Source organism: Dermacentor silvarum, chromosome 1, assembly GCF_013339745.2.
Source record: "Dermacentor silvarum isolate Dsil-2018 chromosome 1, BIME_Dsil_1.4, whole genome shotgun sequence".
Lineage (NCBI taxonomy): Eukaryota > Metazoa > Arthropoda > Arachnida > Ixodida > Ixodidae > Dermacentor > Dermacentor silvarum.
The window spans coordinates 210,123,517-210,149,789 of NC_051154.1; the positions used below are offsets into that span (position 1 = coordinate 210,123,517).

The 26,273-nt window shown below is 47.4% G+C and overlaps 8 non-coding genes across 8 annotated transcripts; all 8 read right to left on the minus strand.

The window, feature by feature from the left end:
- Positions 1-8,699: 8,699 nt before the first annotated feature.
- Trnap-agg (transfer RNA proline (anticodon AGG)) lies at positions 8,700-8,771 on the minus strand. Its single transcript has one exon. It is a non-coding gene; the product is annotated as a tRNA-Pro (tRNA).
- Positions 8,772-14,219: 5,448 nt separating this feature from the next.
- Trnap-agg (transfer RNA proline (anticodon AGG)) lies at positions 14,220-14,291 on the minus strand. Its single transcript has one exon. It is a non-coding gene; the product is annotated as a tRNA-Pro (tRNA).
- A 484-nt stretch (positions 14,292-14,775) lies between these two features.
- On the minus strand, positions 14,776-14,847 carry Trnap-agg (transfer RNA proline (anticodon AGG)). The gene has a single exon. It is a non-coding gene; the product is annotated as a tRNA-Pro (tRNA).
- A 5,093-nt stretch (positions 14,848-19,940) lies between these two features.
- Positions 19,941-20,012, minus strand: Trnap-agg (transfer RNA proline (anticodon AGG)). The gene has a single exon. It is a non-coding gene; the product is annotated as a tRNA-Pro (tRNA).
- A 5,203-nt stretch (positions 20,013-25,215) lies between these two features.
- Trnap-agg (transfer RNA proline (anticodon AGG)) lies at positions 25,216-25,287 on the minus strand. Its single transcript has one exon. It is a non-coding gene; the product is annotated as a tRNA-Pro (tRNA).
- A 207-nt stretch (positions 25,288-25,494) lies between these two features.
- On the minus strand, positions 25,495-25,566 carry Trnap-agg (transfer RNA proline (anticodon AGG)). Its single transcript has one exon. It is a non-coding gene; the product is annotated as a tRNA-Pro (tRNA).
- A 207-nt stretch (positions 25,567-25,773) lies between these two features.
- Trnap-agg (transfer RNA proline (anticodon AGG)) lies at positions 25,774-25,845 on the minus strand. Its single transcript has one exon. It is a non-coding gene; the product is annotated as a tRNA-Pro (tRNA).
- A 209-nt stretch (positions 25,846-26,054) lies between these two features.
- Trnap-agg (transfer RNA proline (anticodon AGG)) lies at positions 26,055-26,126 on the minus strand. The gene has a single exon. It is a non-coding gene; the product is annotated as a tRNA-Pro (tRNA).
- Between the last annotated feature and the right edge of the window lie 147 nt (positions 26,127-26,273).

Consider the following 26,273-nt stretch of genomic DNA (forward strand, 5'->3'; position numbering starts at 1 on the left):
AGAACCCTAACTATAGACAGCTTCGCTGTAAAATAATCTGAGTATGCACTTGCATATTTTTAAATCTTGGTGCATGATAGTTGGGACACCCTGCATATATATATTCGCAATGCTAAGTGACCTCATAGGACCAAATCGTACGATCAAAGTAAATGCATGCGCAGGAGTGGAAAAATAACAGCACAGGCAGAAGGCCAGGTCAATGATGTTCCTATGGAAGAAACAACGATTTCGGTCTTTTGTTGCTTATATACTGCAGATCATTAGACCTCGAGAAGGTGAGGCTGACACATAAGCTACAATCTGTAAGTAAAAAAAAAAAGATATTTTTCTTTGCTTACAAGCCGGGCTGGTCATGCATACGCGGGCCCTCGCTAAGCTTAGTAATGAACGCTTGGGCCCGGGCTGGGCACGGGCTTAGTAACACGGGCCCGGGTGGGCCCCGCCTTGGAACTACGGGTCTGAGCCGGGCCCTGAGTTAATAAATAGTATTGAATTACCGGCCCAAAGCACATGCACAAGTTTACTAATTGCTGAACGTATTACCACGAGCGAAAAGCTAATCCTTCACAATTGCTGACGGAACGCGGCACGTAGAACGTCCCGTGAAACCTGCGAGTGCCTTCGATAATGCGGTCGTGTGTCGCAATACTCTGCCCACACAAAAGAAATTAAACCACATTGGGTAAGAAGAGGGTTCAAGTTACCCGCAGATTAATGTCCGTTCTGTTTTCTTGCAACTACTCGACCGAACTGGAAAAAAAAAAGATGTCGTGTACACAATTGTGTACACCATGATTGAAAAAAAAAATAAAAGAGACTGATGTTGTAAAACAAGATTCCATCATCGACAACTAGTTACTCGTCCTCTGAGCACGTTTTTTTTTCCTTCTATATGTTCCTTCTATATTTCCTTCTATATTTTCCTTCTATAGGTAGAAACCACATATAGACAAGCTTTGTGGAGGCTCTTCAATAACAATGTAACTTTCTGCTTTTTTATTTTTATTTCTTCTTATCGTTCTTTCGCAACCTACCTCTACCATCAGCCCGTCCGATCAGGTATTTCAGAGCCCCCGCTTTGCGTGGGCGGTTCGACGCAACCGTGCGCAGCAACAAGTTGGCGGCAGTGACGCAATCGGGTTTGGCGACCCGCTGCCAAGTGACGGGGTCATATCTCGCAATAGGGCTGCCTTTTGCGCTATAGGTTAGTCTCGGAACCATCATGGCGCTGACGATCATGGCACGGTCTCCGAGAAATGCCCTGCGGCTATGTGATGGCGCAGTTTGCTGCAAAAGAGAGCGATGCGGGGGCGGGTTCTAGTCTTTTTTGAGTAGGTGTCTTCGTGCGAAAAACGGGGGCTCTTTGTAATGCAGCATGCATGTGTTCGAGCTCTACTATTGTTTTATGTGCGAAATATCGCTAGTTTTTGTATATTCATTACATCTTACGGCTACTATCACCATTTTTATGCGACACTGAGTAGCTGATGCAGTTCATAGGTGTAAGTACCTCTTAACAGCTCTTAACTCATCTGCTGCGACAGCAGTAACTACCACAACAGCGAATATTTGCTCGAATGTGCTTTTGTCCTTAGGCAACCAGCTTGAGCCTCAAATAGCAAGGCACGGCCCTATGTGTTATCCGTACAAATTCTCCCTTCTAATTTCTTTCTTCCCATTCTTGTAAATCTTCATGGTCCTTTTTGCTTCCATTCCTTGCATCCAATTCCTTGTCTCTTCCTTTCACTTTCTTTTTTATGGCTCCTGGATGTATATTTATGCTTTGAATTATCTTCTACTTGTGTGCGTGCGTACGTGCGTGCGTATGTGTATCTATGCGTCCGTCCGTCCGTCCGCGGGCGTGCGTGTGCGATTTTTTTTTTTTTCGGGGGGGGAGGACTTCTAACCTTCTACTGGTACAGGTCCCCTTTAGCTTAAGCACATCACCTCGAGGGCGTACCGCTGCACCGCTGTCTCGTTGAATGACTTGTTTCGCAGCTGGTACTTTCGCCAGGGACATGTACTGCGGCTGAGAGATTGCGCTGCCAGCAGCAAAGAGCAACGGACATCTTTGGCCACATCGGGACTGAAAGCGATAAGGAAAGATGTTATATATGTATATATAATATTTTTGTCACATTTCGACTCACTTTGAAAAGGAAAAATAAAAATGGGCACGTCCGAAAGTTCTCGCACGCAAAGCGTGACTCATACCCCTACACCGAGGAACCGAGTACATTTAATCTCAGTTGCATTATTACACCTTCGTAATATCTTGGCTGCATGTACAAATCAAGAACACTGAGCGCATTTGATCACATCTGGACTATGAGCGAAAAGAAGCAAAATAGAAAAGTCAAACGTGAATAAATTTTCTTTTGTTAAATATATTCGACCACCTTACCACTGACTGTGACAAGGAACATAAAAAATGTGTGGGCTCGTCCGGGATATCAACCCGGGACCTCTCGCACTCTCAGCGAGAATCATACCCCTACAGCAACGAGCCTTGTTTTTTTTTTTCTTTTTTGACAGTCCTCGACATATAGCAACACAAATTCCCCGAACACTACAAAAAGGAAAACAGCAATATATACAATCGTCGCCGTCCACTCCTGTGACATGACGTTGTCGTATTAAAATTCCTTGAGTGCTGTCAGGGGTTCAACCCTGGAAAGCCACTCGGGAACAGGCTGTCATGACTTCTGCACTTCTACATACCGCTGCATACATTCACGGAAGTATACACGCAGTGGTCGGGCATCAAGGTCACAGTGGTGCCCCACCATTCTCGAGCGCCATAGACCGTGGAGGACCGTAAGCATGATCAGGTCTTACGGGAATCCTTCGTCGTCATCTATTGGTGAAAACCTGATTCCTGGGGTATCTATCGGTAACTACTTTTTTTAACCCTTTTATGACGACATATATAAATACCGCGAAAAAATGTGCACTTGCTATTTAAATGTGCAGCACACTTCGAGAATAAGCATAACCAATTAAAAGGAAAAATATTTTGTGGGCACTTTTTCAGCAATAGAGGGGAAACATCAGGCAGAAAACTGCAAGTGGGCTTCACCTCAAGCCACCTATGGCTTCGTTTGGAATTTGTACAGACAGCGCTCGTCATATGTGAACCATAGAGGTACATTTCCCTTGCTTTACATAACGTCTGTGACACTCCTGCTGCCGGACATCTTACATCGGCCTACCTCTCCTAACAGTGCTTTGAAAAGAAACTGAGTCACGTGGCAAACGTTTTTCTTCTCGTCCTCTGTTCCTACCCTATATCAGCAAATGACGCTCACAGCCTGTCGTTCAGTGTTAGCCGAAGACCTTTAGCCACAAACTTCGTACTCAATACCAAAAGTTCGTGGGAAGAAAAAATTTTTATGGTATGTTGCTCGTAGGCAACACACGTCAATAAAGCAACACGTCCCAGAAATAGACCCTCTCCCAACAGTAGATGAAACACGATCTATGTTTTCCGTTTTTTTACAAATAAGGCAGTTGGTTCCCCATGGCAAGTACAACTTACGTTGTTCCTGAAAGGTTTTAACGTGTAAAGTACCAGTATGTAACTTGAAGAATAATGATTTTGTGGCTGGTTGCACTGGCATTTTCCTTACCCTTTTCAAAATGTCTAAGCTTGGGCCTCCACTGCACACGGCTCTGTACATCGGTACAAGCAAAACACTGTCACACCAAATCACGACATAACTTTTTCCGTTTTACAGTCCACAAATCTGCATTTGAAAAACGAATACGCAAGAAAGAAACACTATCAACTGTTTCCCGAAAGAAACCACGAACTGAACGTGCCACGATTTCGGTACCGACGACAAACTCGGGAAGTGCTCTTGACAGCCTCATTTGGATCATGGTGCGCAGAAAGGGGTCACTTGTATCTCGAAAGAAAAAGAACCTGTTTACGAGTTGACGCGAGAAGAGGTGCGCCAGCCCAAGACCGCCATCCTTCACACGCCGGGAGAGATTATCTCGGCTGCATCGCTCCCAACTTGATGCCCACACGAAAACAGCGAACACGCGGTGCAATCTCTGCACATTAATCCGAGAGCACTGTAGGACCTGCATTACGTACCAGATTTTTGTCCCGAGAAATGTATTGCATGCTGTCGCTCTCGCAAATATTGACAAGTGGCAAGCTTTCCATCTGTCCGCTTTTTCTTTTATCTCTTTTGTCCGCTCCTTCCAGTACTCGCTACTGTCCTTGTAGGCATCAAGGGGTGCGACAAGGTACTTAACTGGCGTCGTGACCCAGCTTACGTTCGAAAAGTGGTCTGGGGTAGACGCCCTCCTTCCATGCCAAAACCCCAAACAGTTCTACCAGTTCACAAAGCTATTATTGACGTCACCAAACCTTCTAACGATACTAAAAGTATTCAATACACTCGATCTGCGTATCGTTGCAGCATACAGCCACATCGCCAGCATATGCCAATAACTTGACCTCTGCTGCTTGCAGACGAAATCCCTTAATGTAGCCATTTTGGATTATAGCCTGACATAGCGTTTCTACGTAAACACAAAACAAGAGTAGGCTGAGTGGACAACCTTGGCGAACGGAGCACTTCACATTAATGGGGGCCCCCCAACGTCTAATTATAAGTCTCGTATCCATCCAGTCTCGTCTCGTCCATAAGTCTCGTCTCGTATCCAGTCTCGTATTGTATAATTATAAGTCTCGTATCTCGTATCCATGGCACGCCATGGTCACCCCCTCAGTGATTACGTGGTGAAAATTAACATGTTCAAGGATGGTAAGCAAAATCTCATGCGAAACACAATCGAACGCTTTCTCCAAATTCAGCTGAAGGATCGCTACTGAATCATTACATGGCGTCACAACACTAACGTACACTATCTTATGCTTGTTAGTAAAAATGGTTCTTCCGCGGATGCCACACGTCTGGTGGGCGCGGACTATATCCTTAATAACTGACTGAACACGACGTGCGAGTACCTTCATCTATATTTGGTAGTCACAGTTAGTCAGCGCTATGGGTCTGTAGGAGGAAAGTTACTTGACCTTTTCGGTCTCTTCTGTTTCGGTATCAGTACTGTATTCCCGGGACTGGCCAAAGGATGGTGGAAGCATTTTCAATTCTTATCCTTCATTGAAAACTGTGGTTAGGTCTAGGTGGTCTAGAGCTAGGTGGTCTTTGAATGATTTGTACCAAGCGGAGCAAAGGCCGTCTGGACCTGTTGACTTACCAGGGTTCAGGTCTTCGATATCCTTCATCACTTCATGTTCTGTTATTGGCTGTTATAACGCCCCCTTAACTTCACTCGACAATTGCGGCATTCGCTCCAAAAATAAGCGTTTGAAACTTTCCATATTGACGGGCCTGAATGCGAAAAGCTTATGAAAATGTTCAAAGAAATCACACCTGATGTTACAGTTATCGCTTACTTCCACCCCGTCGCGTTCGATGGCATCAATCTGCTTGCGTCTGGGGTGCTTTTTTTTCTCATCCCAACGCTCTTTTTGTAGGCATTTCGCCGCATGCCAGCCTTTCTGCTCTCGCGCGCACCAGCACACCCCGGTAGCGCTCTTCGTCAAACGCCTCGAGTTTCTTCTTAACGGCATGCATATCTTCTTGATAAGCGCCCGGTTGCGTGCATTCGAGCTTCACAAATTTATCGAGCATTGATTTTAAAGCATTTTCTCTTGCCTTCTTTTCATATTGCAGTAGGCTACTCCTTTCGATTGCCTAGATTTTGATAGTTTGCTTCAGCAACTCCCATTCCTCGCCAAACTTGATAGAACTATAATTTCCAAAAGTGTTCTGAGCAGCCACTACCTTTTCGTAAAAGTGTCATGCCGCTGCAGCTCAGCATTCATTTTCCACGGTTCCCACACAATTTTTTTTTCGTTCTTTCTTGTGACCCACCCTGCATTTTACCAGGCAGCGGTCAGAAAATGATACTGCAGTCACTGCAAATACTGAAATTTTTCGACTAAATCATCTGACAAATACACATGGTTCAATCTTGCGTGATTTGTGCCCTGAAAGTCAGTATACCTCACGTCTCGGTCACCCCAAAAACACTCCGCGATGTCTTCTAATTAGTATTCGCGTAGAATCTGTGCCAGGATATCGCCGCTCTTGTCATAAACTACGCGTCACGTAGACCTATCCTGGGCACTCAACACGCAATTGAAGTCACCAACTAAGGCCATCATTTTGTGCACCGAGAGGTGATGCTGTAGTTAAGAAAGAAATTTGCCCTTTCTTCGACTGTATTAGGCGCATAAACGCACAACACGCGCCAGTGGACATCGCAATAGCTGAAGTCACAAACGATAAGACGGCCAGAAGTGCATGAAAAGTAACCTTCTATGACAAGCCCTGGCAGCTTCTTCACGAACAATGCACACCGAGCCGACGTCCCTAAGGCGTGGCTCACTACGCCATAGTACATATAGGTGAACCTTTGCACCATGCTCCCGGTCTGCTGCTCGCCGTCTACCTTGGTTTCTTGCACGGCTAAAACGTCGAGGTCTTGGTCCACTAGTAGTCGGTACACCTGACTCTGTTTCCTTTTGGCGGCCTGACCTCGAACGTTTAGCGTGCTGAGGCTAAGCGACGAGTTGGAAGCCATTACTATTACAAGAAGGAGGGGAGAAAGCCCGGAGCATAGTGCTCACCTTAACGTCTAGCAGTCCGCTAGACGCCTCCGTGGCCATTCGGTGGCCGTCGGTCGACTTCGTCTGGGGTCGACTTCGTCTGGGGTCGGCTTCGCGGCGGGCCTACGGTCGGCCTCCAGGTTCGGCTTAGGCTTGAGGGTCGAGCGCCTTCCGGACAACGTCTTAGCGGGCGGAGCCTCAGAGTCAACGCCGGCCTTTCCATCGACTTTATCGTCCGGCTGCAGGGACCTCTTGATCGGTGCTGAGACGCCTTCGACGCGGGCGTTGGTAGGGGTCTTATTGGCTTCCGCTGCCTGCGAAGCGTCAGTAGCCTGCTGGCGGCTTTCGTTTTCTACCGGGCCCTCCGTCACGCTCTTGAGAGTTACTGCTGGCTCCTTGGGGGGAGGCACGTGATCCCGTCCTCCATTCGACGGGGAGGTCGTCGCGCTCGCTTCTGTCACCGCGTTGCCACTTCCAGCTCCCTTGGCCGCGTCCTCGGCCTCGGTCACGTCCATCATGTGCTCTGATGTCAACGGCTCGCTCTCCGCCGAACCCGTGACTACTGCGTAAGAGCGTACACAGTTCGCGTCGACGTGGCCGAAAAGCCTGCAGTGGGAGCAACTGGAAACTTCCATTCTCTTCGAATGTGGCCAGAACCCCGACAGCGCAGACGCTGCATAAGGCGACCTGGGGTGACCACAAGCGCGAGTTCCCCGGCGACGCGGATCTCCCGGGGCAAGTCATCCCAGACTTGAGCTGCAGTAGTCCTGCTCGAGTCGTTGAGCCCTTGTCGGAGACGCCATCCAGTCGCCAGCACTCGCGGGTCACTTCGGTCACTTTGCCAAAGGATGCCAACGCCGTCTTCACGTCCGCGTCTTCCACCCCATGCAGAAGTCAGTGGAGACGCAGCTTCACCTGTTGTTCCTTCGGGTCGATGAACAGGCAGCGATGCCTCTTGACCTGCAGCTCCTTCAGCGTCCCCAGCTTCTTGGAAGCCTCGGCTGTGTTCATCGTCACCGCCCCAAACATGGTTGATTTTCTACGCTCCAAGGGCGACGACGCCCGAGAGCATACCAATAGCTTGAAGCGCGAATAGCTTCTACACGGAACGGGCGAACACGAGCGTCACCGTGCAAAAACACCGTATTTAAAACGATGCGTCCTCTTGGTAGTCGTGGCAAAATAATCTGGTAGCCCTTATCTTCCTTAGTCTAAAGAATGTTGCCGCGGCTGACAGCCGCATTTGCCGCTCCACTCGAGCCCATGATCCCGCGATTCGTTTAGTTCGCAAGTCGAAGGCCGAATGACGAGCCGAACACGTTTAACCTCAGTTGCATGTTTGCACTTCCGTAATATCTCGGCTGCGTGCGTGCAAAAATGGAGAACAATGAGCGCCTTTGATCACATCTGGATGGACTACGAGCGAAAGGAAGCAAAAAAGAAAAAGCAAAACAGAATAAATTTTCTTTTGTTAAATATATTCGACCAACTTCCGACTGACTGTGACAGGACCTCTCGCACCCTAAGCGAGAATCACACCCCTAGACCAACGAGCCGAACACGTTTAAACTCAGTTGCATGTTTCCACTTTCGTAATATCTTGGTTGCGTGCAAAAATGCAGAACAACGAGCGCCTTTCATCACATCTGCACTACGAGCGAAAGGAAGCAAAAAAGAAAAGCCAAATGTGAATAAATCTTCTTTTGTTAAATCTATTCGACCACCTTCCGACTGACTGTCACAAGGAACATAAAGAATGAGTGGGCTCGTCCGTTATTTGAACCCAGGACCTCTCGCACCCTAAGCGAGAATCATACACCTAGACCAACGAGCCGAACACGCTTAAACTCTGTTGCATGTTTGCACTTTCGTAATATATTGGCTGCTTGCAAAAATGGAGAACAATGAGCGCCTTTCATCACATCTGGACTACGAGCGAAAGGAAGCAAAAAAAAAAGAAAAGGCAAATGTGAATAAATTTTCTTTTGTTAAATATATTTGACCACCTTCCAACTGACTGTGACAAGGAAAATAAAAAATGAGTGGGCTCGTCCGGGATTTGAACCCGGGACCTCTCGCACCCTAAGCGAGAATCATACCCCTAGACCAACGAGCCGAACACGTTTAAACTCAGTTGCATGTTTCCACTTTTCGTAATAACTTGGTTGCGTGCAAAAATGCAGAACAATGAGCGCCTTTCATCACACCTGCACTACGAGCGAAAGGAAGCAAAAAAGAAAAGCCAAATGTGAATAAATCTTCTTTTGTTAAATCTATTCGACCACCTTCCGACTGACTGTCACAAGGAACATAAAGAATGAGTGGGCTCGTCCGTTATTTGAACCCAGGACCTCTCGCACCCTAAGCGAGAATCATACCCCTAGACCAACGAGCCTTTTTTTTTCTTTATTGCCGTCGTCGACGTACAAAATCAAGGGTTACAAATGATAAAACGTGCCAGCCACACTTTGGCTAGCACAGCACTAAAATCTTTTCAGTGACACCAGTTCATCCAGTACAGACATCCATTGTGGTGGATCAGGCAGTACTTTGTACGCGTCTCTCACGTAAACAACACTCTCAATGAAGTGTTCTCGCACCGGTTTCACAACGATGTCTGCATGTTCAAATTGCATGCGAGTTTTCCACATCGCGTGGAGGCCCAGGACCATAATGAGGTCGTACGGTACTTCCTCTGAGGTATCTATTGGCAAGAAGCGTATTCCATACGGGTCCAGAGGTAACTGTTTCTTCAGCGTTCTCTGCAGAACGTCCCAGTGAAAGATCGGGTCCCAGCAATCTAGGAAAACATGTTCTATTGTTTCTGGTTTTTTACATAAAAAGCAGTCGGTTGTCCAGGGGATGAAAATACCCTTGCTATGAAGCCAGGTCTTAACGGGAAGTGTATTTGTATGTAATTTGAAAAAGAAAGACTTAGTTGATGGCCGTACTGGCATTTTCTTCACTCTTTTTAGAACGTCCTGTCCGGGGCCTCCACGGTGTGGTGAACGGTACAAAGGTACAGGTAGCATCGTGTCCACGAGATCTCTGTACAATTTTTTTTTGTAACGGTGGACAGATACTGTAGCGAAAAACGCACATTCAACATCCTATACGCTAGCACCACTTCACGCAGGTACACAGTCACGGTTCCCGGCATGTTCTGAGCCGACGAAACAACAAATCCCGGGAGAAGTCTACTCAGCCGTACTTGAATTAGTGTTCGAAGAAAGAGATCATTTTGATCCCGCAAAAACACAAAGCGTGACACAATTTGTCGCAAAAACAAGTGAACCAGACCAAGCCCACCTTTCTTGACCGGGAAAAACAAATTTGTTCGGCTCGTCCTCTCCCAGGTAGAGGCCCAAATGAAAGTGGCGAAAATTCGATGAATTTTTTGTACGCTTACCCGCGCAGCACACAACACATTCATAACATACCATATCTTGGAAACTAAAAAAAGGTTGCAAACAGTGGCTCTAGAAAACATTGACAATTGCTTGCATCTCCAATCGTCAGCCTTTTCCTTTGCTGTCGAAACTTGGTCGAGCCAGTACGGTTCGGGCTCACGGTAACTTCCGAGAGGCACCCCCAGGTACTGCGTAGGTAACCTTGACCAATTCAATCGAGAAAAGGTCTCCGGCTCGTCTTCCCAACTCCCATGCCAGAAGCCATAACTTTTATCCCAGTTTATCTGGGCTCCAGTTGAATTGCAAAACTTTTCGACTACAGCAGTTGCCTCTATAATGCTCGCTTTATCTGTGCAGAAAATCACGATGTCGTCGGCATACGCCAATGTTTTAACATGTGCTTCCTGTAGTCGATAGCCTGCTATGCGTTCGTTGTTTTTAATGGCCAAACAGAGTGGCTCGAGGTAAGCAGCAAACAGAAGGGGCGAAAGCGGGCATCCTTGACGCACCGACGAGAGCACACGAAAGCTATCGGTGGGCTCCCCGTTAACAATGATTCGCGTTGAGCAGTTCTTGTACGCCATCGTGACACCTTCCGTTATCACACTGCCAACATTCGTGTGTTCAAGTATGTATAGTAGAGCCTTGTGCGAGACGAGGTCGAAGGCTTTTGCCAAATCGATCTGCATCATCGCGACGCAATCGCAAATCGCATCGCAACACTCTAGCACACTTCGAGCCACGTGTACATTTGTTGTAATACTGCGGCATTTAATGCCACAAGTCTGGTGCGGCCCTACCAACGTTTTGATGACACTTTGCAGTCGTTTTGCTAAAACTTTCGTGAATATTTTATAGTCAACGTTCGCTAGAGTTATCGAGCGATATGAGCCAGGCAACAGGCGTTTCTTTTCATCATCACTCTTCGGGATTAGTACGATATGCGATGTTGTGAAAGACAAGGACAATCTTTTTCGGTCGTACGCTTTGCTAATAACTAGTTGGAGGAGATGAGCCAGCGCAGACTTAAAAGTTTTATAGAAAGCGGCCCCTAAGCCATCAGGCCCAGGTGCTTTGCCGGGGGCCAACTCGTCTATTGCGCACTCTATCTCACCTAGGGTAATGGGATGTTCAAGCCGTGTCTTAACTTCTTCATCTAGCCTTGGCATCAATGAAAGGAATTCCATCTGGTAGCCATCTTTAGGTTCGCGTGGTTGACCTAAGAAGGCTTTGAAGTGATCGACGATCCCTTGTTTGATGTCGTTTTTGTCGGACGTGATGTCATTGCCTTTAGCTAGCTGGCGGATTTCCTTCCGACATGCGTACCTTTTCTCGTCTGAGAGAGCTCGTTTTGTTGGCGCTTCTCCCGCCCACAGCTTCTCAGACCTTGATCGCACAACGGCGGCTTTGTATTTCTCAGAGTCTATCCTTTCGAGTTCGGCTTTCACTTCCTTTATTTCGTTAACATACACACCAGGCTGGACACTTTCCATGCTGATGAAAAATTGCAGTTGTTGGCGATGGTTCGTTTCTGCCTGTTTCATGTTATGCCGAAGGAGACTGCTTCTTTCAATAGCCATTGTTTTTACTTTCTGTTTAAATTCTTCCCATTTAATGGCGAAGCTTGCTAATTCGACTGAAATCAGGCTTTCCAGTTCCTTCTCAACAGCATCAACGAAAGCATCGTCATCCAGCAACTGCGTGTCCAACTTCCAGAGGTCCCAGTTAAAGGTGTGTTTGATCTGTCTTTTCCCAAAGGTGGCAGTTACCAAGCAGTGATCGCTATATGCAATGGGTTGCACATCATATTCACTACACAAAGGCACCAATTCGGCTGACACATATAATCTATCTAGCCGAGCGTGGCTATTACGCTGGAAGTGGGTAAACTGCGGGTGAGTATCGCTGGCGAAGACACTACCGACATCTTCCAAGTCATAATCGTGCACCACTGCATTTAGCAATTCAGCACTCCTATCGCGTACGTGTGAAAATTTTGCGCGGTCGTCAGCAGTGCATACACAGTTAAAATCGCCTAGCAGTATTACCACCTTCTGACAGTTTACGTACGCTTCAAGACGCTCAAAGAAGGATCGCCGGTCTGTTTCGATATTCGGTGCGTAGACACAAATCACATGGAAATCCTTATCGCTAAAACTAAAATCAGCCACTAAAAGGCGCCCAGTTTCACACGAAAACACTGGCTGCACACAAATGCCAAAGTTTCTTCGAATGAATATAGCGCAACCACCTGATCCACCAACCGCGTGAGAAACACACACGTCAAAGTGAGTACAAAAATTGGACACCATTCTGTCGGTTAGCTCTTGGCTCTCTATTTTGGTTTCTTGGATTCCCACAAGATGCAAGTCATTATCTAAGAGTAGGCGACTTAGCTGACATTGCCGCCTTCTTGCACCAAGCCCTCGTACATTTAACGTGGCTACACGTAGCGCTCCTTCGATATTAGCTGCCATGACTACACGGCAGAATGGTGCCCATCACAGGTACGCAAGGACGAGTGTACATAATGACGTGCCGAAACCGCGTCGAATGCCACAAAAGGGAACACAACCGGACCTCTCGAAAGCAACACTCACGTGCAACTCGGGCCCTCGTTCCTGACACATATCCAAGAGAATAGCGCTCAGGGTGACGGCCATTGCACTCACGAACCCCCCAACCCGCCTCAAGCAAAACACAGTACAGAACTACGGAGGCGGTTTACCCGCCTGCCGTGAATCGGCCGTAATGTTCGGCCGCAGCTTCAAGGTTGGTCTCCGCATACCTGGCGTTTTGGGCGGTGGCTCGTCTCCGCCACTGCTGTCCTGTATCATAGCCAGGCTATTGGTCTGGTCGCGTGGGCGTTTCCCCGCCAGCAAGGTAGCGAGCCCGCTATGGGTGTCCATGTCTTCAGGCGCAGGGGGGGGGAGGCCGCTCCCGGATCAGGTGGGCTCTCTTCCTCAGGGTTCGGCATGGCTGCAGTGCCCTCTGCTTTCTCTTGTTGTTCAGAGGCGGCGGCCTCGTCGACGTGTTGCCTTTGCTGCTGAAGTTGTACCTCCGACTTTGCCACCTCGCCAGCTGCTTCCTTAGCCGTGGACGATGTGTCTTCCATGTCCGCCTCGTCTATGAGCAGGGCGGAGTTGTCGTCGTTGCTCACGGGTCTGGTCACGCTAGCGTACGTCCGCTCACACTGACTCTCTTCGTGACCGAAGCGTCGGCACGCACCACACCGCGGAATGCGGCAGTCGCGACGAATATGGCCCGTTCCGCGGCAGCGCAGGCAGAGAGGGGCCCTGCCCGGCACAACCACGAGAGCCAGCTCGCCCGAGACGCTCACCTGATGTGGCAGGTCGACCAGCGTTACGCCCGGCTTCAACTTCAGCGTAACCAGTCTTGTCGTAGAGTTCTTATCCGCCACGCCATGAACACGCCACCGCTCGCGGGCGACGTCCGTGACCTTTCCGAACGGCGCGAAGGCAAGACGCACGTCCTCGTCGGGAACGGTGTGCAGCAGCCAATGCACCTTCAAGCGCACATCCTGGTTGGCGGGGTCAATGACGAGGCATCGGCCCTTCTTGACCTGCAGCTCACCAACGCTGACTATCTTCTTCACGGCTTCGTCGTCCTTGAAGGTCACGGCCCAAACGTGTCTCATACGGTAGGCCCCGAGAGCCACCACTTCCGGCAGGAGCGATAACGGGGCGAGCGCATCGCGGAAATCTTCCACCCGGTATGGGCGGGCCCTGATGTCACAATGTAAAAAAAACTGTGTTCACAACGAAACGCCCTGTTGGCAAACTCGCCAAAACAACTTGGTACTCTTTGTCCGCAGCAAAATTCCTGTTACCGCGGCCGCTCTGGGCCGCTGAAGCCGCTCCTACGGAGCCCGTCATCATACGTCCGTCACGCTCGGTGGCCGGAAGCAGAATCCTAGACCAACGAGCCGAACACGCTTAAACTCTGTTGCATGTTTGCACTTTCGTAATATATTGGCTGCTTGCAAAAATGGAGAACAATGAGCGCCTTTCATCAAATCTGGACTACGAGCGAAAGGAAGCAAAAAAAGAAAAGGCAAATGTGAATAAATTTTCTTTTGTTAAATATATTTGACCACCTTCCAACTGACTGTGACAAGGAAAATAAAAATGAGTGGGCTCGTCCGGGATTTGAACCCGGGACCTCTCGCACCCTAAGCGAGAATCATACCCCTAGACCAACGAGCCGAACACGTTTAAACTCAGTTGCATGTTTCCACTTTCGTAATAACTTGGTTGCGTGCAAAAATGCAGAACAATGAGCGCCTTTCATTACATCTGCACTACGAGCGAAAGGAAGCAAAAAAGAAAAGCCGAATGTGAATAAATCTTCTTTTGTTAAATCTATTCGACCACCTTGCGACTGACTGTCACAAGGAACATAAAGAATGAGTGGACTCGTCCGTTATTTGAACCCAGGACCTCTCGCACCCTAAGCGAGAATCATACCCCTAGACCAACGAGCCGAACACGCTTAAACTCTGTTGCATGTTTGCACTTTCGTAATATATTGGCTGCTTGCAAAAATGGAGAACAATGAGCGCCTTTCATCACATCTGGACTACGAGCGAAAGGAAGCAAAAAAAGAAAAGGCAAATGTGAATAAATTTTCTTTTGTTAAATATATTTGACCACCTTCCAACTGACTGTGACAAGGAAAATAAAAATGAGTGGGCTCGTCCGGGATTTGAACCCGGGACCTCTCGCACCCTAAGCGAGAATCATACCCCTAGACCAACGAGCCTTTTTTTTTTCTTTAGTGCCTGTTTTTCAACAACAAAACACGTAGCACACATCACAAATGAGACGTCAAAACAAGGTTACAATAAAGGTTGTTATTGTTGTGCACATAATGCCGTCAGTCACGTGGTGACTGGCGATGTCAATTAAAATTCTTTTAGTGTAACCAAGGGTTCCACACTGGCAATCCAGGGGGAAACACATTCTTTTGTTTTTTCTACTTCTATTAAACGAGCCATGCTCTCTCGAAAGTACAGCCTTGCCGGTCTTCTATCTGGTTCACAGTAGAAGCCAGCCATTCGTGAGCGCCATATACTGTGCAGGCCAGTCAACATAATCAGATCAAAAGGTACTTCTTCGTTGTCTATTGCAAGGTACCTGATGCCGTGCGTATCTAGCGGGAATTCTTTTTTCATTGTCCGCTGCAACACATCCCAAAAAAGACCCCCTCCCAACAGTGAAGAAAAACGTGATCGATGGTTTCCGGTTGTTTGCAAATAAAACAGTGAGAACCCCAAGGCCTATAAAACCCACGCTCCTCCAGGAAAGTTCTCACTGGTAGCGTCCCGGTATGCAGTTTGAAAAAGAATGATTTCACACTTAGTGCTACTTGCATTCTTTTAACTCTTTTCAGGACATTCTGACCCTGGCCTGCACTGTATATGGTTCTGTACAAGGGAATTGGCAACACTATGTCACATATGTCTTTATACAATTTTCTCTTTGTAACAGAATACAAATAATCATTGGAAAACTGAACGCACAGAAATCGCACACTTGACACTACTTCCCGAAAGTAACCCTGCACCGTACCCGACATGACATGGGTGCTAATAACATAGTCGGGTAACAGTCGCCCTAATCTTGCCTGGCACACCGTTTGCAGGAATGGGTCGCTTACCTCGCGAAAAAAGAAAAACCGGTTCACTAACTGTTTGAGAAAGAGATGTGCCAGTCCAAGCCCCCCACACTTTACTCTCCTGAACAAGTTCGTGCGACTGCACCTTTCCCAGGTAGATCCCCACACAAAGATCGCAAAAACCCTATGCAATTTTTGCACATTTACCCTAGAACAGTACATAACTTGCATCACATACCATAATTTAGCCACAAAAAACATGTTACACACGGTAGCCCTCGCAAACATGGAGAGATAATTAGCCCTCCAAGCATTCGCCTTTTCACGTAAGAGGTCTGCTTGTTGCTGCCAGTAGTCATTATTATTTTTGTAGTACTGAAGCGGCACACCGAGGTACTTCACAGGCATCCTCTGCCACACGACGTTGGCAAAAATGTCCGGCGTCGACGGCCACACTCCGTGCCAAAATCCCAGGCACTTTCCCCAGTTTACCCGACTTCCTGTAACGTCGCTGAAAATTTTGACAGCTCTAATAGATTCTTCGATGCTTTCGTAATCAATACAACAGACTGCAACATCATCGGCATACGCAAGCAATTTCACCTCTGACGAATGTAAACGAAAACCGTTAATAGCATTATTTTCAAGTATTGACAGACATAACGTTTCAATGTAAATGCAGAACAAAAGTGGACTGATGGGGCAGCCCTGGCGAACGGAACGCTGGATTTTTATGGGGGCCCCCAATGCCTTGTTAATAATTAGTCTGGTAGAGCAATTCTGATACGCCAGAGCTACACCGTCGATGATGATGGACCCGACATTAATGTGTTCTAATATGGTAAACAAAATAACATGCGCTACACAATCAAATGCCTTCTCCAGGTCCAACTGGAGTACGGCCACACATGCTTCCAGGGAATCGCAACACTCTAGAACGGACCGCATCTTGTGAACATTCGTAGCTATAGAGCGACCCTTAATTCCACATGTTTGGTGCGGACCGACTATGTCTTTAATAACTGTCTGAAGTCTGGCAGCTAGAACTTTCATTAAAACCTTGTAGTCCACATTTGTGAGTGCTATTGGTCTATATGATGTTACTTGCTTCAGCTTGACCTCATCCTCTGACTTCGGAATCAGCACCGTGTGGGATTCACTGAATGACGGTGGTAATACCTTTCCTTCGTACGCTTCGTTGAAAACTGCTACGAGCACTTCTGACAATTCCTTTTTAAATCGCTTGTACCACGCAGCGCAAAGCCCATCAGGGCCAGGCGACCTTGCCGGGATTCAAATTATCAATCGCGCGTTCCACTTCAAAAACAGTTATCGGCGCTTCTAATGTAGCTTTGGTTTCATCACTCAGTTGGGGCATGCGTGCTAAAAACTTCGTTTTAAAGCGTTCCAGGTCTACCTGCCTATGTGCAAATAGATTCTCATAGTGCTGAAAGAACACACGTGCTATGCTATCGGTACCTGTAACTTCGTGACCGCCCTGCTTCGATCACGTCAATCTGATTGCGTCGTGCTTGCGCCTTTTCCAGTCCAAGCGCCCTTTTTGTGGGTGTCTCCCCCACAGCAAAGGACTCGGCTCTAGCACGAACAATCGCGCCGCGATAACGCTCCTCGTCATGCAGTTCAAGTTGCTGTTTGATATTCCGTATATCACTTTTGAATGCTCCCGGCTCTTGGCACTCCAGTTCTGTAACTTTTCCAAGGTTGTTCTCAGTTCTTTTTCTTTCTTTTTTGCTTCATAATTTAGTGTGACGGTACGATCGATGGCTTTCATTTTAATCCGCTGTTTAAACTCTTCCCATCGTTCTGCAAATTTACCTTCTCCGTTCAGAAGAGTTTCTGCGATGCACTCCAACACCTCTGCTACGAAACTTTCATCAGTGGTCAGTTTCGAATTCATTTTCCACAGTTCCCAAGAGAATCTGCAATCTTTTGTCTTTCTTCCTATATCACATTTAACCAAGCAATGGTCACTGAAGGAAATGGGACAGACACTGTAACTGTTGCACATCGGTATTGCTGCAAGCGACACGTAAATGCGATCTAATCGCGCACGGCTGTTCCCTCCAAAGTGCGTGAAACGCACATCTCGCGTCCCTATCATGCAGCCAGCCACGTCCTCTAATTCGCATTCTTTAATTATCTCGGCCAAGATATCCCTACTTCTATCGCTTTTTTTACCTTTGTTTGACCTATCTCGGGCACTCAGAACACAATTAAAATCACCCAATAATACCATATGCTTATCAACAGCCATGTACTCCTTTAACTTGACAAAAAATTGCGCCCTTTCTTCTAACGCATTTGGAGCATAAATACACACAACACACCATTCCAGTCCACCGAAAACAAAATTGCACAAAACTAATCTGCCAGATGGACAAGAAAAGAAGCCTTGCACTGTGAGACCCGGTAACTTCTTAATGAACAATACACAACCAGCTGACGCCCCTATGGCGTGGCTCACTATTGCGTAATACCGCGACGTAAACCGCTGCATCATGCTCCGGGTCTCCTCGTCACCATCCACTTTTGTCTCTTGCACTGCTAAAACGTCAAGGTCATGGTCCACCAGGAGCCTGAACACTTGGCTCTGCTTTCGCTTGGCGGCCAGACCTCGAACGTTTAGCGTCGCCAATCTAAGCGTCGGGTTGGGAGCCATGGCTGTCTAGTGAAAAATTGGGCCCGGAGCATGGTGCTTACCTTTAGCGTCTAGCTCTCCGCTAGACGCCCCCAGGTCCACCCGGTGGACCGGTGCCACTGGAGAGTGGTGGTGGCTTGTTGTCGGTCTTTTTTTCCGCTGTATTAATGTTGGGACGTGGCTTGTAGCTGCTGCGCCTGCCCACAGATGTCTTCGAAGGCGGCCCGTCCTCGCTACTCCCTTGGTTCGCTGCGTTGCTGCCTGCAGGCTGTTCAAGAGGACGTTTGACAGAGGCTCCGACGTTGCTGCCCGTTGCGTCATTCTTTTCCGACGGGTCTTCCACTGTCTGCATTGGCACACATGCTTCCGCTGAGTTGCTTGTGCTTTCTTCCGTAGTCTTGTCCGTTGTATCTTCTGCCCCTCCATCGGTAACCTTGTTGTCCACTGGTGCCACCGCCTCGACAGCCGGTGCAAGCGAACAGGCTGCCGCACTTGGGGTTGCCTGGTCTCCTGCCCCTTTTGCCGCGTCCTCGGCCTCGGCCACATCCATCAGCAACTGCGCGGCGTCGTCACCCTCGGCCGGCCCGGTCGCAGAAGCGTACGTGCGTATGCACTGGTCTTCCGAGTGGCCAAACCTGCGGCATTGCGAGCACCGAGGGACCTTGCACTCCCGACGTACATGACCAGAGCCTTGGCAGCGCAAGCACTGCATTGGGCGGCCAGGCACGACAACAAGTGCCAGTTCACCTGCGACCCTGATTTGGTGCGGGAGGTCTTCCAGCTTCACGCCGCTCTTGAGCTTGAGCAACACGGAGCGGGTAGTCGTCCCCTTGTCGCTGATTCCTTGTACCCGCCATCGCTCTCGGGTGACCTGAACGACCTTTCCAAAGGCCGCCAGCGCCGTTCTTACATCTTCATCAGCCACACCATGTATTAGCCAATGAAGACGCAGCCGTACCTGCTCGTCTTGGGGGTCAACCACGATGCAGCGCCGCCCCTTTACCTTGAGCTCCTTGACGTCCAGCAGCCATTTCGTGGCGTCGGCGTTGTTCATGGTCACCGCCCAGACGTGGTTGATCTGGTAAGCCCCAAGCGCAAGCACCTCCGGCAGCAGTCCTGTTGGGCCGAGAGCGTCCCGAAAATCCTCAGCTCTGTAGGGTCTGGCTCGCACGTCACCGTGCAAAAATACGGTGTTCAACACCACGCGTCCTTTTGGCAGGGGAGGCAAAATAATCTGATAGCCTGTGTCGTCTTCGCAGTTCACCCTGTTTCCGCGGCCAACTAGGGCCGCTGTCGCCGCTCCATTGGAGCCCATGACTCTGCTGGCCGTTCAGCTCGGCTGCCGGAAGCAGACTGCCCTAGACCAACGAGCCGAACACGCTTAAACTCTGTTGCATGTTTGCGCTTTCGTAATATATTGGCTGCTTGCAAAAATGGAGAACAATGAGCGCCTTTCATCACATCTGGACTACGAGCGAAAGGAAGCAAAAAAGAAAAGGCAAATGTGAATAAATTTTCTTTTCTTAAATATATTTGACCACCTTCCAACTGACTGTGACAAGGAAAATAAAAAATGAGTGGGCTCGTGCGGGATTTGAACCCGGGACCTCTCGCACCCTAAGCGAGAATCATACCCCTAGACCAATGAGCCTTTTTTTTTTTTTTCTTTATTTCCGGATTTTGTCAAGTACACGTCACACAAGAATTCATATCTCTGAATTCAACATAACTAGACAAATCTCTACACGTACTAAAAACGGGACTGACAGCATGTCCCGTGTAGCTTGGTTAGTAAGGTTTAGTCTCCAATAATGTTTCAATCATATGCAACCATTCAGGTGGCTCGTTAAGAGCCTTGAACACATCTCTAACATATGTAATAGTTTCAGCAAAATATATCTTCGCTGGCTTGCGATCAACATGTTCGTGTCTGATATCCATTCTTGTTTTCCAGACACTATGCATGGTAACCAGCATCATCATATCACATGGCACGCCTCCTGTTTGTTCAAAAGGCAAGAACCGAATTCCGAATGGCGTGAGCGGGAAATCCTTTTTAAAGGTCCTCTGTAAGACGTCCCACAAGAAAATTGAATCCGAGCAATCTAAGAAAATGTGTTCAATTGTTTCTGGCTTATTGCATATCATACAATTTACACCCCAAGGTAGATAAATACCTTTTTCTTTTAACCATGGTTTAACAGGGAGCGTGCCACTGTGCAGCAGAAAGAAAAATGTTTTAGTTGATGCTCTGATAGGCATTTTCTTTACACGTTTCAGTACATCCCGTTCGGGTCCTAATGCATACTTTGCCCGATACAAAGGTACAGGGCATAACACGTCAACTAAATCCTTATACAGTTGTTTTTTGGTTACTAATGACAAATAATCGAGCGAAAAATGCACTTTGAGAAAGCGAACAGCATGAACAACTTCTTTCAAGAATCCTTTCGGTGCTACATGCGGTGCGTGAAAGGACGATGCAATGTACTCCGGCAGCGCATCCCGCAGGCGCACTTGCATGACCGTACGTATAAAACCATCCCTTTGATCGCGCAAGAAAAAATATCGTGAAACAATCTGCTTAAGGAACAAATGCGAAAGGCCAAGTCCGCCCTTCTTAACAGAGTGAAACAGATTTATCCTGCCGGTCCGCTCCCAAGTGGATCTCCAGATAAAGATAGCAAAGACTCGGTGAATCTTTTGCACGCACATTCTCGACATGCATAGCACTTGTAGCATATAAAGAATTTTGGCCACTAGAAACACATTGCAAACCGTTGCGCGTGCAAATATCGACAGGTCGCATCCACCCCATTTTGTTGTTTGTGTCTTAATGTGTTCCATTTGGTCAGTCCACTGTTCGGCATTTTCGTTATAGCACCCTAATGGGATGCCCAGGTACTTGGACGGAGAAGTGCTAAAGTTGATCCCTTCAATTTGGTCTGGTCTGGATTCCCAAGTCCCGTGCCAAAATCCTAGACACTTTTGCCAGCTAATGGCGCTTCCAGTGAGTCTACAGAAGGCTCTTGCGTCACTGACCGCCTCTTTTATGCTCTCTTTATTTTCACAAAAAATCGCGATGTCATCTGCATATGCCAAAACCTTTATTTCATGCGATAAAAACTGATATCCGGTTATTTTTTTATTGTTCAGCACTCTTAAACAAAATGGCTCTAAATAAATAGCAAACAATAAGGCTGAGGCGGGGCATCCTTGACGGACACTAGAACGTACGGTTATGTCTTCGCTGAGTTTTTTGTTGATTACAAGTTTAGTCTGACAATTATCATATGCCATTTTCACACCGTCGCTTATTACCGCGCCTACATTGACATAATCCAGCAGTGCAAAAAGTATGCTATGACACACCCTGTCAAATGCCTTTTCCAAATCTAATTGAATCATGGCTATACGGCCACCTGACATTTCACAGCACTCTAAAACTGTTCTTGCAGTATGAATATTGTTAAAGATACTTCTTCCTCTTATTCCGCACGTTTGGTGTGCACCAACAATACCGGTAATTACTGTTTGAAGTCTTGTTGCAATGACCTTCATATACACTTTATAGTCGACATTTGTCAGAGTTATGGGCCTGTAATTTTCCACCGACTGCAATCTCTCAGGGTCTTCAGTTTTCGGTATAAGTATAATATGGCTTTTCTTGAAAGATATGGGCAATTGTTTAACATCATAGGCCTCTGTTATAGTACGATGAAGCATTTCTGACATTTCTGCCTTGAAAAACTTGTAAAAGGCTGCCCCGATGCCGTCTGGTCCAGGTGTCTTGCCGTTACTAAGGTCATCAATCGCTTGCTGAACTTCCTTTATTGTGATGGGTCTTTCAAGATCGTTTTTAACGTCCTCGTCTAGTTTGGGCATGAGCGCCAGAAACTCTTTTACAAACGGATCTTGCATTTCAACTTCGTTGCCCAACAATCTTCGGTACCGTTCAAGAAAAGCCATTTCGATAACCTTCTGGTCTGACGAAACCATGTCCTGATATCGTATTTCTTTAATCACGTTTCTTGTGGCATACCTCTTTTCTTCAGCGAGCGCGCGTTTGGTGGGTGCTTCGCCCACCAAGAACCTTTCCGCACGTGCCCTTACCACGGCGCCTTTATATCTTTCCTCCGCAATGCATTCCATCTGTCTTTTCACTTCTTTAATTTCTTTACTAAACAATCCGGGTATCGTGCTATCTGCATTTAAAAGATAATCAAGTGTGGCTTGTAGCTCGTTTTCTTTTTGTCTTTCTTTGTACCGTATGATGCTTGACCTCTCAATTGCACACATTTTAACTTCACTTTTAAAATTCTCCCAAACCGCGCTAAAACATGTATCAATAAGCAAAGCCTCTTTACACTTTTGACCCACCAGTTTAACAAACGTTTCGTCTTTCAAAAGGTTTTCATTTAATTTCCATAGATCCCAGTTAAATGCAGTTGTTTTTCTTTTATTTCCTATTTGAAACATTACAAGACTATGGTCACTGAAGCTAACGTGTTTAACTATGTAGTTGCTACACAATGATAAAATACTAGCGGAAATATACGCACGGTCTAATCTAGCGTGGCTTTGAAGCTGAAAGTGCGTAAACTGCACATGATTCCCACGAAGAACATCACCAACGTCTACAAGGTCACAGTTTTCTGTTAAAGCACGAAGCTGTAGTGCACTTTTATCACGGATGGGCTTATTATTAGCCGTGTCTTCGGGCATGCAAACGCAGTTAAAATCTCCTAGTAACATTACAATTCTATCACACTCTAAGAAAGTACCTACGTAATCAAAAAAGCATTTTCTGTCGGAGCAGGTATTAGGTGCGTATACGCAAATAATTCGCCATTTTTTACCATGCAAAGCAAAATCACAAAGCGCTAATCTGCCGTCTTGTGAAGTTGTAACACTTTCTTCAATAATACCAATTGACCTTTTTAAAAAGATAACACATCCCCCAGATTTTCCAACGGCATGGCACACGCAGACATTAAAGTTTGCTTTATAATTATCAATCATGCGGTCAGTCTGCTCCTCGCTCTCAATTTTTGATTCTTGTAGCGCTAAGATGTCCAAGTCATTTTCAGTTAACAGCCGTTTTAACTGAACTTGTCTCTTTCTTGCCGTCAACCCTCTTACGTTAAGCGTACCTATGCGAAACGCTGACGCTGATCTCGAAATCATTGAAAGCGATGGGTCAAGCCGACCGCACTGCGATTGGTTCATGTTTCCCGGTCTCAGACTTACAGTCTCTCGCCGTCCTTCAAGAAGTGGCCTCGCTGTTTGAGGCGAGGTCGAAGCGTCTTCCTTAGCGTCACACATTGGCGACACTCGCTGCTTGTCCGTCCGTTGTTCAGCCTCTTAGTCGTATTCCGAGCAGCAGCCCCGCTAACGCGGAGGCACTGTCGGTGCCGCTCTTTTATCTGGCGGCACGTTGGGTTTCACTTTAAAGGAACTTCTTCTGACGACTGCCGTCTTCGGGAGTGGCTCACCTGCAGAGGCTTCGTCACTGTTGCCGATGTCTTCAGACCCTTCACGCGGCCTCTTTGAGATCGCGGAAGTGGCGCTTTTCCCTCCGTCTTTGTCGGCTTCTTCCTTGTTAGGCTCGACCGCATAGGTATCCATCGCGGTCGCAGGAGCACTTGTGTTTCCAACGGCTTTGTCGTCTTCTGTTGGCTCTTGTAGGTCATTGACCTTACCGTCCTCACTGTCTTTCGTTTCTCCAGCTTTTTCAAGCGACGGTTCCGCTGATGGTTGGCTTCCAGAACTTGATGGAACACCGCCCCCACTGGTGGTTTCCTCCGCGTCGGCCTGGTCCATGAGGTGCTCATTCACGGTGTCATTTCTGCCAACCCCTGTTACGTTGGCGTAACTACGCACGCACTGGGTCTCGTCGTGGCCGTAACGACGACAGAGCCCGCAGCGTGGAACTCGGCACTCGCGCCGTATGTGGCCGGTGCCGTGGCACCGGAGGCAGAGCGGCGGTCTGCCTGGTACGTGCACTAGTGCATGGTCCTCACCGACGCGGAGTTGATGTGGCAGGTCTTCCACGGTGTAGCCAGCCTTCAGGCGCAGTGACACTAGACGCGTGTGCGAACCTTTGTCATTGCAGCCTGCCACACGCCACTTCTCCCTCGATATCTCGCTAATGGTGCCGTAAGGCGCCAGGGCGATCCTCACGTCTTCGTCTGGGGTGGTATGCAGAAGCCAGTACAGCTTTATCCTGATGTCTTGGTTGCAAGGGTCTATCACAACACACCGATGATCCTTAACGCTGAAGGTTGGGGTTGACAAAATCTTCTGCTTGGCTTTTCCGTCCTTGAATGTTATCGCCCACACGTGGTTCATTTGGTAGGCTCCGAGGGCCACAACTTCCGGCATGAGCTGCAGACGGCCTAAAGCATCTCGGAAGTGCTCGACTCGATAGGGCCTTGCTTTTACATCAGCGTGCAAAAAAACAGTAGTCGTTACGGTCGTACCTGAAGGCAACTGCGGCAAAATAATCTGATATTCCTGCGTTGTCATATCATTCAACCTGTTTCCGCGACCCTGCTGGGCCGCTGTAACCGCCCCTGAGGAGCAAGACATTCCGCGTCCGCACCGAACGGTAGCCGGAAGTAGAATTCCTAGACCAACGAGCCGAACACGCTTAAACTCTGTTGCATGTTTGCACTTTCGTAATATATTGGCTGCTTGCAAAAATGGAGAACAATGAGCGCCTTTCATCACATCTGGACTACGAGCGAAAATGAAGCAAAAAAAAAGAAAAGGCAAATGTGAATAAATTTTCTTTTGTTAAATATATTTGACCACCTTCCAACTGACTGTGACAAAGAAAATAAAAAATGAGTGGGCTCGTCCGGGATTTGAACCCGGGACCTCTCGCACCCTAAGCGAGAATCATACCCCTAGACCAACGAGCCGAACACGCTTAAACTCAGTTGCATGTTTGCACTTTCGTAATATATTGGCTGCTTGCAAAAATGGAGAACAATGAGCGCCTTTCATCACATCTGGACTACGAGCGAAAGGAAGCAAAAAAAGAAAAGGCAAATGTGAATAAATTTTCTTTTGTTAAATATATTTGACCACCTTCCAACTGATTGTGACAAGGAAAATAAAAAATGAGTGGGCTCGTCCGGGATTTGAACCCGGGACCTCTCGCACCCTAAGCGAGAATCATACCCCTAGACCAACGAGCCGAACACGCTTAAACTCTGTTGCATGTTTGCACTTTCGTAATATATTGGCTGCTTGCAAAAATGGAGAACAATGAGCGCCTTTCATCACATCTGGACTACGAGCGAAAGGAAGCAAAAAAAGAAAAGGCAAATGTGAATAAATTTTCTTTTGTTAAATATATTTGACCACCTTCCAACTGATTGTGACAAGGAAAATAAGAAATGAGTGGGCTCGTCCGGGATTTGAACCCGGGACCTCTCGCACCCTAAGCGAGAATCATACCCCTAGACCAACGAGCCGAACACGCTTAAACTCTGTTGCATGTTTGCACTTTCGTAATATATTGGCTGCTTGCAAAAATGGAGAACAATGAGCGCCTTTCATCACATCTGGACTACGAGCGAAAATGAAGCAAAAAAAAGAAAAGGCAAATGTGAATAAATTTTCTTTTGTTAAATATATTTGACCACCTTCCAACTGACTGTGACAAAGAAAATAAAAAATGAGTGGGCTCGTCCGGGATTTGAACCCGGGACCTCTCGCACCCTAAGCGAGAATCATACCCCTAGACCAACGAGCCGAACACGCTTAAACTCAGTTGCATGTTTGCACTTTCGTAATATATTGGCTGCTTGCAAAAATGGAGAACAATGAGCGCCTTTCATCACATCTGGACTACGAGCGAAAGGAAGCAAAAAAAGAAAAGGCAAATGTGAATAAATTTTCT